Source organism: Hyperolius riggenbachi, chromosome 11, assembly GCF_040937935.1.
Source record: "Hyperolius riggenbachi isolate aHypRig1 chromosome 11, aHypRig1.pri, whole genome shotgun sequence".
Lineage (NCBI taxonomy): Eukaryota > Metazoa > Chordata > Amphibia > Anura > Hyperoliidae > Hyperolius > Hyperolius riggenbachi.
This window is the reverse complement of record NC_090656.1, coordinates 176012574-176027820: the sequence shown is the minus strand read 5'-3', so window position 1 is coordinate 176027820 and position 15247 is coordinate 176012574. Positions and strand designations below refer to the sequence as shown.

Here is a 15247-nt window from a genome sequence, read left to right as displayed (position 1 = left end):
ATGTCCCACCTAAAGAAAGCCTAATTGGTGGCGAAAAAAACAAGATATAGTTCATTTCATTGCGATAAGTAATGATAAAGTTATAGACGAATGAATGGAAGGAGCGCTGAAAGGTAAAAAATTGCTCTGGTGCTCAAGGGGTAAAACCCCTCAGTTGTGAAGTGGTTAAATGTAGATTTTAACAATAACAATAATATTTCTATAGCGCTTTCTCCCTGGGGACTCAAGGCGCTGTGACCCTGCATTATACAGTCTCAAAGGCTAGGGAAAAGAGGTGAGTTTTTAGCCTTTTTTTAAAGCTGTCCAAAGGAGCCTCTCGTACTCATTGTGGAAGTGAGTTCCATAGAGTAGGGGCTGCGTAGGAAAAGGCCCGAGCACCAAATGTTAAGTGTGTCCTGGGAATAACCAGCTTCATCTTGTTGGCAGAGCGGAGGGTGCGTGGAGGGGCATAAAGTTCCAATAGATCCGCTATGTATTTGGGTCCCATGTGGTGTAGAGCCTTGAATGTCAGTAGGCAGATCTTAAAATTGATTCTCCATTTTACTGGCAACCAGTGAAGAGTTTGCAGTACTGGGGTGATGTGTGAGCTGCGGGGGGCATTGGCTAGGAGTCTGGCTGCAGCATTCTGTACTAGCTGTAAGGCGTGCAGAGCCTTCTCTGTAGATCCGATGAACAGGGCATTGCAGTAGTCTAGGCCGGAGGATACAAATGCATGAACCTGGGTAGGTAGGTCTTCAGCTGGAATAAGGTGTTTGATTTTCGCTATATTTCTTAAATGGAAGAAGGATGACTTGACGACAGCTGATACGTTTCGTGCATGCGCACTCATCAGCAGTGGAGGAGCCCCTGATGAGTGCGCATGCACGAAACGTGTAGGGCAGAGCTACAGGGAGACAGAGCTGGCGTGGAGGATGTTATATGATATGCTTGATTTTATGGAGAATATGTGAGTGCACTATTTTATATTTACTTTAATAAAGTGTATGGTTTTACGCTATGTGGAGCCTTTTAGTTAATAGGCTGATGTGAAGCTTCCGTTCCTGTGGAGTTCTATCTGCTAATGGATTGGCTTTGAGAGACCCGGTGGGATATTGAGCACATTTGCTGTCTTACAACTTGGGCAGCAGAGCAGAAGGTGAGAGGCCATGTATGATCTTTTGTGGGCCATCTATATGCACTTGGGAGAGTGTGCATGTTCCAGAGCTTTGGATGTGTTATTATTGCTGTCTGTGGTTGGCAGCGATATCACATGGTGAGGACCTGTGTAACCTGGTGGTCTGTGGTGGATACACAAGCAGTTATTGTTTACAGCACTGGGTGTTGAGGGAAGCGGCACTGCTAGAATACAGTATCACGCTATGGTCTTATTTCTTTTTATTTTGAGTGACACAACTATAAGAAGATTACAAGCACATGTGAGCGCAGCATCATAAAGGAGAAGTCTAGGGTATGCCCTCCTCTGTGGGTAGCAGATTTTACAACTTGTGTGAAGCCTAGTCCACCCATGAGACTTATTATTTCATCAAAAAGGAGGAGAAGCAAAGAAGTCTGGCACTGTAGTTTTAATGCAAGCAGCAGGTGTACAAGATTTGAAATCACAGTGGTTGCACAGGGACATGTGTACACGTGAAAAGATGATGTACTTATCGTGCTCTGCTGGAGTGGGGAGGCATCTGTGGGCGCCAGAGGGTGCACGGCCTTACGACCGTTTCGCAATGGGGTGAGCCTTGCTTCCTCGGAGGCTAACGTGCACAAAGTGCTGGACGGGAGGAGGCATTGAAATAGTCTCCTTCCAATGGGAGGCTCCGCCTAACTGTCCTGCTCGAAAGGGGGCCAATCAGAGTCGGATGCGTGAAGTGCGTCACAAGAGGCGGCCGCGTATATGCGTCACCGCGTATGAAGCAAGCGTCCAACTCAATGGGAGGAGAGCGTAACTGTGGCAACCCAAACCACCCCCAAGCCGTCCAAGAGGCGGCAGCTAACCGCTGTCAGCCCATCAGTGGCAAGGGGGCGGGTATGTCGTGTCCACAGTAAACAAGGGATACTGGACATAGACGTATCTCTCCCCGCATACCAACGCTGGTCGAGGCGGAAAAGCCTATGCGCCAACGGTGCAGGCGAGGGAGGATCGCCCAAGGTCCAGAGCTCCACTTACAACACAAATATCTGGTGAATTACCAGAGGGGGCTTATTAGCTAAATCGTGATGTAACAGCTCTCAACCCATTTAAACATGAATGGCCCCAGATCGGGAGGGGAGGGGAGGAGAAAGAAAGAAAAAGGGGAAGTGTGGAAAATGAAAGGAGGTGACACCAGGGAAGTGGGTGTAGATGAAAATGTGGGAAAGAGAGGAAAAAAAGAAAGAGTGGCAAAGAGGACTGTGAGCGGAGCACTAGTCCCAGGAAATAGAGGCCCAGAGAGAGTATATAGAGGTGGGAGGAGACTAGACGGCCGCAAAAGCCCAGGGGGCACTACAAGGCATAGAAGAAACGCCCCAGAAAGTATAACACTTGGCCACAATAAAGAGAAAAAAATAAATAAATATATATTTAAAGATACACGAATTGTAAAATTGAGAAACCTATCGTTAGCAATTTATGCGGCCAAGTGTATACTGGGGCAAAAGACATAAGGAAACAAACAAAACAGGAGAATGGAGACTAATCAGGGGTCAGGGAAACAAGCCAAATCGACATAATCGTTCAGGCCCAGGGGGCCCATAGCATCAGTCCTGAAAATCCACTTTGCTTCTAATTTAAGAAGCAATTTCTTTCTGTTGCCACCTCTGCGTGGAAGATGACAAAAATCCACGCAGGCAAAGGACAAAAGGCTAGGGTCAGAGCCGTGGGCCACCATCATGTGTTCCACTATTCTCGGACAGCCTTTGCCCTTGGGCAGCAGACGGACATGCTCCAGGATTCTGTCTTTGACCATCCTGGTTGTTTTGCCAACGTAAATACGTTGGCAAGGGCGCCATAGTGCATAGACAACATAGCTTGCCCTGCAAGTTGCTAAGAATGGGACCTTGAATTGAATGGGCCCCAATCTATATGATTTGCTAGTCTTCATATGTTGGCATGCCTTGCATGCCCCACAGCGGTGATTACCTGCGGATGCTATGTTGTCTAACCATGTCTGGCGTGGATTTTCACGTAAGTCGCTATGGGTAAGGAGGTTCCCAATCGTGGGTGCTCTTTTAAAGGCAACCAGGGGTTTGGATGGCAGACATTCCTTAAGGACTGGGTCTTGGAGAAAGATAGGCCAGTTTTTTGTGATGACTTTTTTAATTGTTTTTTCCATAGGTGAAAAATCGAAGGTAAAGACCCCCGATCTTCTATCTTGGCTTTCTGAATGATGTGTCTTTCTTTTGATTTATTCTAGTCTGTCCTTTTTCATGGCTTCATTCATGGCTGACTCTAACTTTTCTGCATCATACCCTCTTAAGAGCAGACGTGTCTTGAGCTCTGTAGCTTGCTCTATAAAGTCTTCCAAACTGGCATAGTTTCTGCGTAAACGCAGAAACTGACCAAATGGAAGAGACTGAGTGACATGACGTGGGTGATAACCGTCAGAATGCAAAATTGTGTTAGAGGCTGTCGGTTTACGATAGCCTCTAGTCACAACAGTACCCTCTTTGATCATTAATTCTAGATCCAAGAAGTAGATCCTTTCTTTTGAGTACTCCATTGTGAATAGCATATTCACATTGTTTGTATTAAGATATTCTAAAAACTGGAGTAGAATTGAGGAATCCCCCGACCAAAAGACCAGGACATCATCCACATATTTGGACCACATCCTCAGGTGTGACCTGAACGGATTGTCCGAAGCGTGGATGTAATTCTCCTCCCAGGCCCCGAGGAAGAGATTGGCATAAGTACAGGCGACCGAAGTCCCCATTGCGGTACCGGAGACCTGCTGGTACCAAGTGTCGCCAAACATAAAGGCATTGTGAGTAAGGATAAAGCCTAAGCAGTCACATATATATTCATTAAAGAGGGGGTCCTTGTCACCTCTGTCAAGATACATCTTGACAGCTTTAAGGCCCTCTAAATGTGGTATCCTGCTATAAAGGCTTGTAACATCAATAGTGACCAACAGGTCCCCTTCGCACCACAATGTGGACTCCAAGTCCTCCAAAACATCGAGGGTGTCGCTCAAATGAGAAGGAACCTGGGAGAGAAGAGGTCTGAGGATGTGGTCCAGATATCTAGAGAGTCTCTCCGTGACCGACCCCAGTCCCGAAACAATGGGTCGGCCCGGCGGGTCGGTCAGGGATTTGTGAATTTTTGGTAAATAGTACCAGACCGTTTTGACAAGTCAGGTAACAAATCTTTCGCCAATCTAGGAGTTAGAAACCCTAGCTCCACTCCTTGTCGTAAGAGAGACCTCAGAGCGGATTGGTAGCCCACAGTGGGGTCCCCTCTTAGGGGTTTATAAGTTAAAGGGTCAGTGAGCTGTCTTAGTGCTTCATTTTTATAAGCTGTAGTAGTGAGGATAACTACTGAGCCCCCCTTGTCTGCTTTTCTTATCGTCAAGTCTGGACGATTTTTAAGCCATTTCAGTGCCTTCATTTCAACTGAAGTGAGGTTAGATTGTGACTGGGGGTACAGAAGGGCTTTAACTTCTCTATCCACTTATTTTTCAAAAATATCAATAGCCGATCCAGCCTGTGTGGGAAAAGGCACGGTTGGAATCTTTTGGGGTCACGTAGCGACACTTCAGTCGGAACTGACTCCATTAGTAGTTCATTCAGGGTTGAGATTACTTCTAGATCTCTATCGTTCCAGTTCATTGAAGTGCTAAAGCCAAGGACTCCCACTGTTGGCCCAGTTTTCAGTTGGATGTCATGAACTTATTAGTTCATTTGCATCTTGTAATTGAGTGTTATCAGCCCAGACGTTGAAGTCACCAAGGATGATCCATCTCGGATATGACAGAGTCAGCATGGCCAGAAGTTCTGAGAATTCCTGTAGTAATGGGTCAGCATCTCCGGGGGGACGATAAACCACTAAAATTTTAACACCTTTACCAGCTGAGATCGGGGCACCTATACATTCAAAGGACTTTGTTGAGCCAACATTCAGGGGTCTGAGCTGCAGGGTTGTTTTGCCACAAATTGCTACACCCCCTCCTCTGCGGTCTCATCTTCCCTCACTTAGGACTAAGTAATTGTATGGGATGGTTGCTTCCAATGTGGGGCCCGCATTGGCATCAATCCAAGTTTCAGTGATGCATGAAAAATCGCATGTCTGAATAAGGTCCACAATAATGGCTGTCTTATTGTTTATAGAGCGGGCATTGCAGAGCGATGTGGTGACTGAATGGGGCTTAGCAATGGTGACTGGGTTCACTGCCGGGGTGTTAGTGCATCTGATTTCCAGTAAACATCACTGGAGATCGCTGGAAAGTTCTTTTCCTTGAATGGGCCTGGGTCCCTGAAGTTGGACTGAGTCTGAGTGTGGCACTTTTTATGAGCCTGGCCACCTTTTTTACCTCTGTGCGTTTTATTTAAAAACCCTAGAGATTTCAGCAAATTAGCTTGTTTTTCCCCAATGTGAGATGCAGCTCTCAATGGCCTGAGAGACAATAAGAAGCTGGCCTTATAAATTAACATTTCTCTATGGGAATGAATGGGTTAATTAAGCTCTTCCTTGATCATTGTTGTTTATATGTAGGGGGTAGACAAAAGCAAACTGCTGGCCTTGAGAATCTGCTAGAAGAGGTGTGAAAATTCCATTGAAGTGCAGAAACATGGGGCCTACTAAGGTTCACTTTGAAAGGCAATGGAGTCTATATAATTTCAGCCTCTGAATGCATTTAAAGTAATTGTACAGTCTGCAAAAAATGTTAAACTTTAAATACAAAATGAGACAACAAAATTTCAGGACAGTCTTATTCAGGAGTAGGAGAATAGATACAACTGTTTATCTAATCAGTTTATGTTCACTTCAGGTTTGCTACGTTATCCCATAGTGAAGTATAAACATTGCCTTTATTTTTCAAAACCTTTTTTTGTTTAAATGCAGCCAATGTTCTTTTAATCTGCATTTCAAGCTATCTGGTGACTGTATTGAGGTTACTGCAGGAAAGCAATGTAAACATGTGGCAAACACCTCACAAATGCTTCAAATGCATGATAAATGTGATATAAGAACACCATAAAAATAAATCATACTCTAAAATCACTCTTTTCCAACTGCTAACTTGCTTTTCAATATTGGTACTGATGTACAGCCCCGCACATGTAACATACAGTACTATGTTGTAATTAATCAGCCTGGCATTTTGTTTACAGTTACAAAACGATTTACTCAGATTACCATTCATACGTTTTTCTATTAGTCCTGGTACAAAAAGAGATGATAAACATGTTATTTGTGTAGAGCTTGGCTGGAGCTGTAATGAAGTCCGATCGCCTGAGCCATTTCCAGTGGAAATAGCTGATTAGATACAGATTTACTGCTATGACTAATACACACAGACCTTTCATAGATATAATAATACATCAGCTTAATGCAGCTGCTCACAACATAATAATAGACTAAAAAGGACTTCTGTATTATTCAGGGCTATATAATGTCTTACTGTTTATATTGTTTATTAAAATGTAATTAAATATGTTCTCTATCACTGGAAGAAGACCGTTTCACAGTGGTACATATCCTGGGAAACTACTTTGTACTTTCCGTAAGTATTTAAGGGCCACTATTGTGAAAAAATTAATTAAAATATATGTGCACTATACACATGCTGTACATATAACATATACATTTGTCCTAGAGTACAACACACTATAAATTACAGTTTTTACAATGGTACATTTACCGAGAAACTACTTAGTACTTTCAAAAAGTATTAAAGGACCACTTTGAAAAACAAAAAACAAAAAATCAAATATGAAACACATGTACTGTACACATACATGCGATGTAAATTACTTTTTTCTTTGAAGTTGTTACTTACAATTGTTACAGGGTTATTATTCTGACAGATCCGAAAGGTTTTAGACCAGAACATCTATAAATGTGATATTCTCAAAGTTTCCATTATCCTTTTGAAAAGAACTACCTGAAAGGTACAAGCTATGCAAAGATAGCAGCCAGCCTGCCTACTCTCATGCACACCATTGTGGCAGTTGGACTGTGCCACTGCCAACCAGGAAATTATTTGAAAAATAAAGGAAATCCTTAGAATCCACCCTGAGAAGTTGGCCTAATCTAAATCCTGACAGTCCAACAGTTAGATTAATGCCAGGTGCTCTGTGTAACAGCTACATAGGGGGGGATCAAACTTACATTGCATTTTATTCTAGAACATATTTATATTTTATGTACACTCATACACAGGTATTTTTAATTTTACACATTTTTTAGATACTGGTCCTTCAATGTGGAATTATTTTATAAATGCATTATAGACAGTGATCACTATTATAACTGCATAACAACACTTTTCCTACGCCTTGCTTGCATGTCAAAATTGATACTGCATATACTGTGGGTCTGATCCAATTCACTTTTTTTTTCTACCGCCGCCATTACGGTTGGGATCCCGTGCTGAGTGATTGGCAAGAGGACCGAATGGTCCTCTACCCAATCGCACTGCCTGGAGTGAATGGACGCGACAGAAAGCTGTTACAGTTTAATAAAGTGGGGAAAAAAAAAAAAAAAAGTGATCACTTCCTATACGGGAGAGTGTTCACTAGCGCCATCTTGTGGCCAAAAAGTATATTACACATACATATACAAGTACATACACACTATTAATAAAATTAATAAAATTACCCTCCCCCCCCCCAAAAAAAACACTTGTAAATAAAAATCAGCTTGAAATAAATAAATAGTTGCCTTAGGGACTCAGCTTTTTTTAATCTATATTTTATGAGGTAAAATTAATTTTAATTTATTATATAGGGGCTTGTAATTATGGCCAGAACAAAAAAAACAAAACAGAAAAATAACACCTATATTTCAAAATAATATATTGTCGCCATACATTGTGATAGGTACATAATTTAAACGGTTTAATAATTGGGACAACTGGGCAAATAAAATGTGTTTGTTTTAACCACACGAGAATGTTTAATTTTAAAACTATAATGGCTGAAAACTGAGAAATATTTATTTTTTTTGTTTTTTCCCATTAAAACGCATTTAGAATAAAAAAAATTCTTAGCAAAATGTACTACCCACAGAAAGCCTAATTGGTGGCGAAAAAAACGAGGTATAGATAATTTTCTTGTGATAAGTAGTAATAAAGTTTTTAGGGAATAAAAGGGAGGAGCACTGACAAGTGAAAATTGCTCTGGTCCGTTAGAGTAAAAACCCTTGGGGGTGAACTGGTTAAGGTTTTTGTTAGCTATACTTGTTTTCAGTAATTACTTTATTTTCTATGCATTTTGAAGGCAAATACACACAAAAAAGAAAAAATACACCATTTCTCCAATTCCACCCCCTATAGTTTTAAAATAAGCAATGCTACTATAAATAAAACCCACCCATTGTATTTGCCCATTAGTCCTGGCTATCACAACATTTATATTATGTTCCTAGTATAATGTATGGCAACAATATATAGTTTGGAAATAAAGGTGTATTTTTTCCTGTGGGTTTTTTTTTGTGCGTCCCATCAATTGTAAGCCCTTATCTACTAAAATTAATATAATTAAATCACTTCCAAAGGCCCCCCCACCCCCACCCACAGTTACTAAGCGAACAATTAAAAATATTTTTAAAAAATCCATTAATAGTTGCCTTAGGGACTTATCCTTTATTAACCATTTCAGCCCGCGGGTATTTTTCACCTTATGGACGAATTTTCACCTGTCAGCGCTCCTTCTATTCATTCCCTAATAACTTTATTACTACTTATCACAACTAAATGATCTATACCTTGTTTTTTCCACCACCAATTAGGCTTTCTTTGGGTGGTACATTATGCTAAGAATTATTTTATTCTAAATGCATTATGATGGGAATAATAAAAAAAAATGGAAAAAATTCATTATTTTCCAGTTTTCAGCCATTATAGTTTTAAAATAATTCACGCTACCATAATTAAAATCCACACATTTTATTTGGCCATTTGTCCCGGTTATTGCATTTTATCCCTAGTACAATGTATGGTGACAATATTTTATTTGGAAATAAATGTGCATTTTTTCTGTTTTACATTCATCACTAATTTTTAGCCCAATATTTAATAATTATAAGCCCTCTTGTCATAGATATTATTTTTTTCCCCTAAAGTCAGTAGGTGTATTTTACTATTTTACCATTCGCTGAGTAAAAATCCTATTAGCGTACAAAGTACGCTAGTAGGATACAATGTATCATTACATTGTAACTAGGGGAAGTGACTTAAGGTGTCCACTAACAATCCAATTTCTAGCGAAAAATTGTTTAAGCGATCAGAAATTCTGATCGGAAGCGAAATATTGTAATACATCGTTCACGACACCATCAACATACCACTCTTTGCTTCTTATCTATCACAACCAACAGGAAAATCCAAATTTTGGTTCGACAAAAATTCATTCGGACGACATTTTTTTACCTCGTTCATACTCGATTGTGTCCACCAATGGAGATTATTTACAACCAATCCGATCAGAATTTCTGATCGCTCAAACGATTTTTCTCTAGAAATTGGACCATTAGTGGCCGCCTTTAGGCTTCCATCGGAAGCTTCCGATCACAGTGGCCGCTCGGCGGCGAAACTCGGCAGAAATCAACGGCTGTATGTAAAGAATAAACACTGTTTTTGAACAAAAACTGTATTTATTCTTGGCGGACATGCTCGGATTTGCACAGGGGACTTTTGTCCCCTGCAGCCAATCCCCCCTGCTAGCAGCAGCAGCGCGATCGCGGGCATCTGCCTGCACGATCGCCTGCATACCCCCCAAACTGCAGAGACGTGACTAGCGCAGCCCTGCGGCTCTAGCTGCTGCCGCTGCGGATGTGAAGCTCACTTCTGCGCGACTTAAATGGTTAATATGTATGTCGCGGGTACTTACTGTTTTTTGGGGAGTTCATTAATACAAGATCTGTGCAGGGTAATTTCACTTTTCGCCACTAGATGGCGATAAACACTCCTTGGCTTACAAGGCAGTGTTTTAACTTTATTGAAGTTAAAAAAAATAAATGTTACATTTTTATGAATGGACATGGCCTCTGATCGGGGTCATATCCTTTCATCACAGGCATTGCGATTGCTTCAGAGAAGCTTTCTTTCTCTTCCCCAATTGCCGACACGGAAAAGTTTGCAAACTGGACGAGAATTCTCGTCCAGTTTGCCTTTAGCTGTGCCTATCTGGGCAAATATACTCCAGATAAGCTTAAGTGGTTAAAGTAGACCTGAACTCTTGCACAGGACAGAAGGAAAACATAGAGAAATGCACCCTGTATGTATTTAGATAGTTTAGCCTGTCTAATCCCCCCCTCATCTGTGTCTAATCACAAGTTGTAAATTATCTCTCCCCTGTGTCACATGACTGCCATGGTAGCAGGGGCGTCGCTAGCCGTTTTAGGGGGGCACGTGCCCCCAATCTTTCCTGGGGTGCCACGGATCTCCCGGCCGCCGCTGCCCCCTCTGTCAGCGGCTCCCTCCAGCCGCGTCTCAGACCTCAGGATCAGGTGGCGAGCCGGCGACCAATCGTGCGGGCGCTAGGACCCAGCGCCCGCACTGATATGCGGAAGTGACATCACTTCCGCATATCGAGCGGGTGCGTCCAGCGCCCGCTCGTACATCTGGTCGGGTCGCCGCTGATCCTGAGGTCTGCTGAGAGGTAGGGGGGGGAGCGGCGGCGGCTAGAGAGGGGGCCTCCCTGGCACTCACTCACTCCCTAAAGGGGCTCCCTGGCACTCACTCACTCCCTAAAGGGGCTCCCTGGCACTCACTCACTCCCTAAAGGGGCTCCCTGTCACTCACTCACTCCCTAAAGGGGCTACCTGTCACTCACTCACTCCCTAAAGGGGCTACCTGTCACTCACTCACTCCCTAAAGGGGCTCCCTGTCACTCACTCACTCCCTAAAGGGGCTCCCTGTCACTCACTCACTCCCTAAAGGGGCTCCCTGTCACTCACTCACTCCCTAAAGGGGCTCCCTGGCACGCACTCACTCCCTAAAGGGGCTCCCTGGCACTCACTCACTCCCTAAAGGGGCTCCCTGTCACTCACTCACTCCCTAAAGGGGCTCCCTGTCACTCACTCACTCCCTAAAGGGGCTCCCTGTCACTCACTCACTCACTCCCTAAAGGGGCTCCCTGTCACTCACTCACTCCCTAAAGGGGCTCCCTGGCACGCACTCACTCCCTAAAGGGGCTCCCTGGCACTCACTTACTCCCTAAAGGGGCTCCCCTGGCACGCACCCACTCCCTAAAGGGGCTCCCTGGCACGCACCCACTCCCTAAAGGGGCTCCCTGGCACGCACTCACTAAAGGGGCTCCCTGGCACGCACTCACTCACTAAAGGGGCTCCCTGGCACGCACTCACTCACTAAAGGGGCTCCCTGGCACGCACTCACTCACTAAAGGGGCTCCCTGGCACTCACTCACTCCCTAAAGGGCCTCCCTGTCACTCACTCACTCCCTAAAGGGGCTCCCTGTCACTCACTCACTCCCTAAAGGGGCTCCCTGTCACTCACTCACTGCCTAAAGGGGCTCCCTGTCACTCACTCACTGCCTAAAGGGGCTCCCTGTCACTCACTCACTGCCTAAAGGGGCTCCCTGTCACTCACTCACTGCCTAAAGGGGCTTCCTGTCACTCACTCACTGCCTAAAGGGGCTTCCTGTCACTCACTCACTGCCTAAAGGGGCTCCCTGGCACTCACTCACTGCCTAAAGGGGCTTCCTGGCACTCACTCACTGCCTAAAGGGGCTTCCTGGCACTCACTCACTGCCTAAAGGGGCTTCCTGGCACTCACTCACTGCCTAAAGGGGCTCCCTGGCACTCACTCACTACCTAAAGGTGCTCCCTGTCACTCACTATCGGGGTCCCTGTCACTCACTACCTAACTGGAGGCGCCTGTCACTCACTAGCTAACCTGGGGGTCCCTGTCACTCACTACCTAACTTGGGGGGGCTACCATATTAAGGGGGCATTCTGCCTATTTATGTGAAATGCTGTCTATTTATGTGCCTCATGACTGCTGAATGTGTCTTGTTGGGAGCCTTATGATTTGTTGGGGGCCTCATGATTGCTGAATTTGTCTTGTTGGGGGCCTCATGATTTGTTGGGGGCCTCATGATTGCTGAATTTGTCTTGTTGGGGGCCTCATGATTGCTGAATTTGTCTTGTTGGGGGCCTCATGATTTGTTGGAGGCCTCATGATTGCTGAATTTTGTTGGGGGCCTCCTGATTTGTTGGGGGCCTCATGATTGCTGAATATGTCTTGTTGGGGGTCACATGATTGCTAACTGCGAGACTATGGGAAAAGCTGAATCCTTATCATATGAGACAATAGCATTAAACCTACTTTTTTAGCGTTTTAAAACAGAAAATAAAACTGGGAGGTTCTAAAAAATTGAATACATTTTTCAGGAGTAGGATGGATGAAATTGTTTATCTTCACAGTTTATTTTCAACTTGGATTTTCCATAATGTTCATGTATGAGTTAAAACGTTTGTACAGTATTTAGTTTAAATTGCTGTTGCCACTTTGCGATAGATACCGGTAAGTGACTTTTGGGTTGCAGTTTGGGCACTCGGCCTCCAAAAGGTTCGCCACCACTGTCCTAATCTGATGTCCCACCATTGCTAGGTTCATGTAAATTTGTCTCCACCCGTTACCACACCTATATTCTGGTCCATGGCCCACCCATTTTTTGGTGCGGCGCGATAAGCACGCCACACAACGTGATCGTCATATTTTTGGCACGCTAGCTGCAGTGTGCTAAATTCTGCTGCCTACAGTATGTACAGTATACGCTGTTCTCTAGTGCTTGCACTGTGTGCTGATTTACCTCCAGTGTGTACAGTGTAAGGTGTTACTCTGTGCCTTTATTGATTGTAAACCAGCTGTATTGTATGCTGATCCCTGCTACTTTCAGTATGTACAGTATTAGCTGTAAAGCCTGGTACACATATACAATTTTGATTAGCCAATTTTAGCTCTGTTCATAAAATTCATTGTCTGTTGGCCCACTTACTGCACGGGGGTGGGAAATTGGGGGTCACTGATTGACCAATCAAAATTGTATGTGCGTATACATCTTTGATCTATGCCTATACTGATTGTAAATGATCGAAATAAAGGACAGGGGGCTCCGTCCAATATTTCGATGGGCAGGCCCGTTATCCGTAGCTTACACCGCTGCTAAGTTCATGTACATTTGGCCCCACCCATGGCCACGCCCACTCACCGCATGGCCACGCCCATTTTTTGCCCCTCCTGGTGCCCACAGGTGCCACTGATCTCCAGGGACCCTAGAAACGCCCCTGCATGGTAGAAATGGCAGATAAGCTAATTTGAAAGCACAGGATGATAACAATATGTTTGCTTCCATGAATCAGGAAGTAGAAACAGTGCAGATTTATTGCAGGATTTGTATCAGCTGCAACAAAGAAATGTTTTTCTTTAAAGGTTATTATGCTGTTGCGTATCTTTTAGAGCAGAGAGGAAGTTCTGAGTTCAGGTCCGCTTTAATCTTTGCTCATTTTCTTCAAAGCATGCTAAACGGAAGAGAGATATTTGCAGTCATGAAGACATGATTGTTTATAATGCAGCAGAGATAATGTTTCTTTTGATACTTCTTGTGTAGACCTTCTACAGGGCTAATAATAAGGCATTTAACATGTATATCGTAAGATGATATTGATATTCGTAGTAGAATTTAAAGGATACCCGAAGTGATTAACTATAAAACACTTTCCTAGCAGAAAAGAAAGAGATAAAAAGGGGAATTTCTTATCAGTGAGGGTCACACTGTAGTCACTTCCTGTCTGAGTCAGGACTGAGTCAGCCACTTACATACCTGATATTTACGGTAACTCTTTCATGCAGAGAAAGAAAAAAAGGAACACAGCATAGTTAGTGTGTGCTAGGCGCTGTACATACCTATGTCTATCTCATCATGTCATGTCACTTCGGGTATCCTTTAACATTGAATATACAGGTATGTTTCCAAAAAATAGCTGTAAGATGTCAATATAATCATAAATCACAAAAAATGCCTTTATGACTACAAAACAAATTTAACAAAGGGTCATCACCCCACTTAAGTAAAGACAGCTCTTAAATTTAATTTGAACTCCACAGTGTCGAAGTTACATGATGGCATGTATGTCACGTAACTTTGAGACTGTGGTGTTCAAACAAAGTTTAAAGGGATACTGTAGGGGGGTCAGGGGAAAATTAGTTGAAGTTACCCGGGGCTTCTAATGGTCCCCCACAGACATCCTGTGCCCGCGCAGCCACTCACCGATGCTCCGGCCCCGCCTCTGGTTCACTTCTGGAATTTCAGACTTTAAAGTCTGAAAACCACTGCGCCTGCATTGCTGTGTCCTCGATTCCGCTAATGTCACCAGGAGCATACTGCGCAGGCCCAGTATGGTCTGTACCTGCGCCGTGCGCTCCTGGTGACATCAGGGAAAGCGAGGACACGGCAACGCATGCTCAGTGGTTTTCAGACTTTAAAGTCTGAAATTCCAGAAGTGAAGCGGAGGCGGGGCCGGAGCATTGGGGAGTGGCTGCACGGGCACAGGATGTCTGTGGGGGACCATTAGAAGCCCCGGGTAACTTCAACTCATTTTCCCCCGACCCCCCTACAGTATCCCTTTAAGAGCTATCTTTAATTTTAAAGTGTACCCGAGATGACTTGTGGTGTGATGAGATAGACATGTGTATATATAGTGGCACAAACACCTATGCTGTGCTCCTTTTCTTTTTTTTTCCCTGCCTGAAAGAGTTGATATCCAGCTATATAACGGACAGTTTTTCTCCAGTTGGACCCAGTAAGGCTATATCTATATCCCTCACTGATAACAAATTACAGCTATAAAACACTTTCATAAGCAGATAACTGGACCTCTGAACGGCAAGAGATAGATAAAAAGGTCAATAGTTCATGTATCTTTGCTTAGGGATGCCTGAGACACTGCAATTGAGCAGAGACAATAAAACATTAAATCTACTTTGTAAATGTTTATACATAAAATAAAACTATGAGTTGTCTAAAAAATGCATTTCTAGGAGTAGGAGGACAGGTCATACTGTGCAGCCCTGCGTAATATGCTGGCCCTTTATAA

At 43.7% G+C, this 15247-nt stretch overlaps 1 protein-coding gene across 3 annotated transcripts in view; it reads left to right on the top strand.

The window, feature by feature from the left end:
* Nucleotides 1-15247, top strand: part of AGRP (agouti related neuropeptide) — a 69590-nt gene that overhangs the window by 31230 nt on the left and 23113 nt on the right. The window contains exon 1 of one of the 3 annotated variants that reach the window (XM_068261522.1): nt 15011-15055. The exons of the other annotated variants lie outside the window; for them this stretch is intronic. The gene's annotated coding sequence lies outside the window, so the exon portion shown is untranslated. Of the gene's footprint in view, nt 1-15010; nt 15056-15247 lie in introns of those variants that run through there. 3 annotated transcript variants of the gene reach the window in all.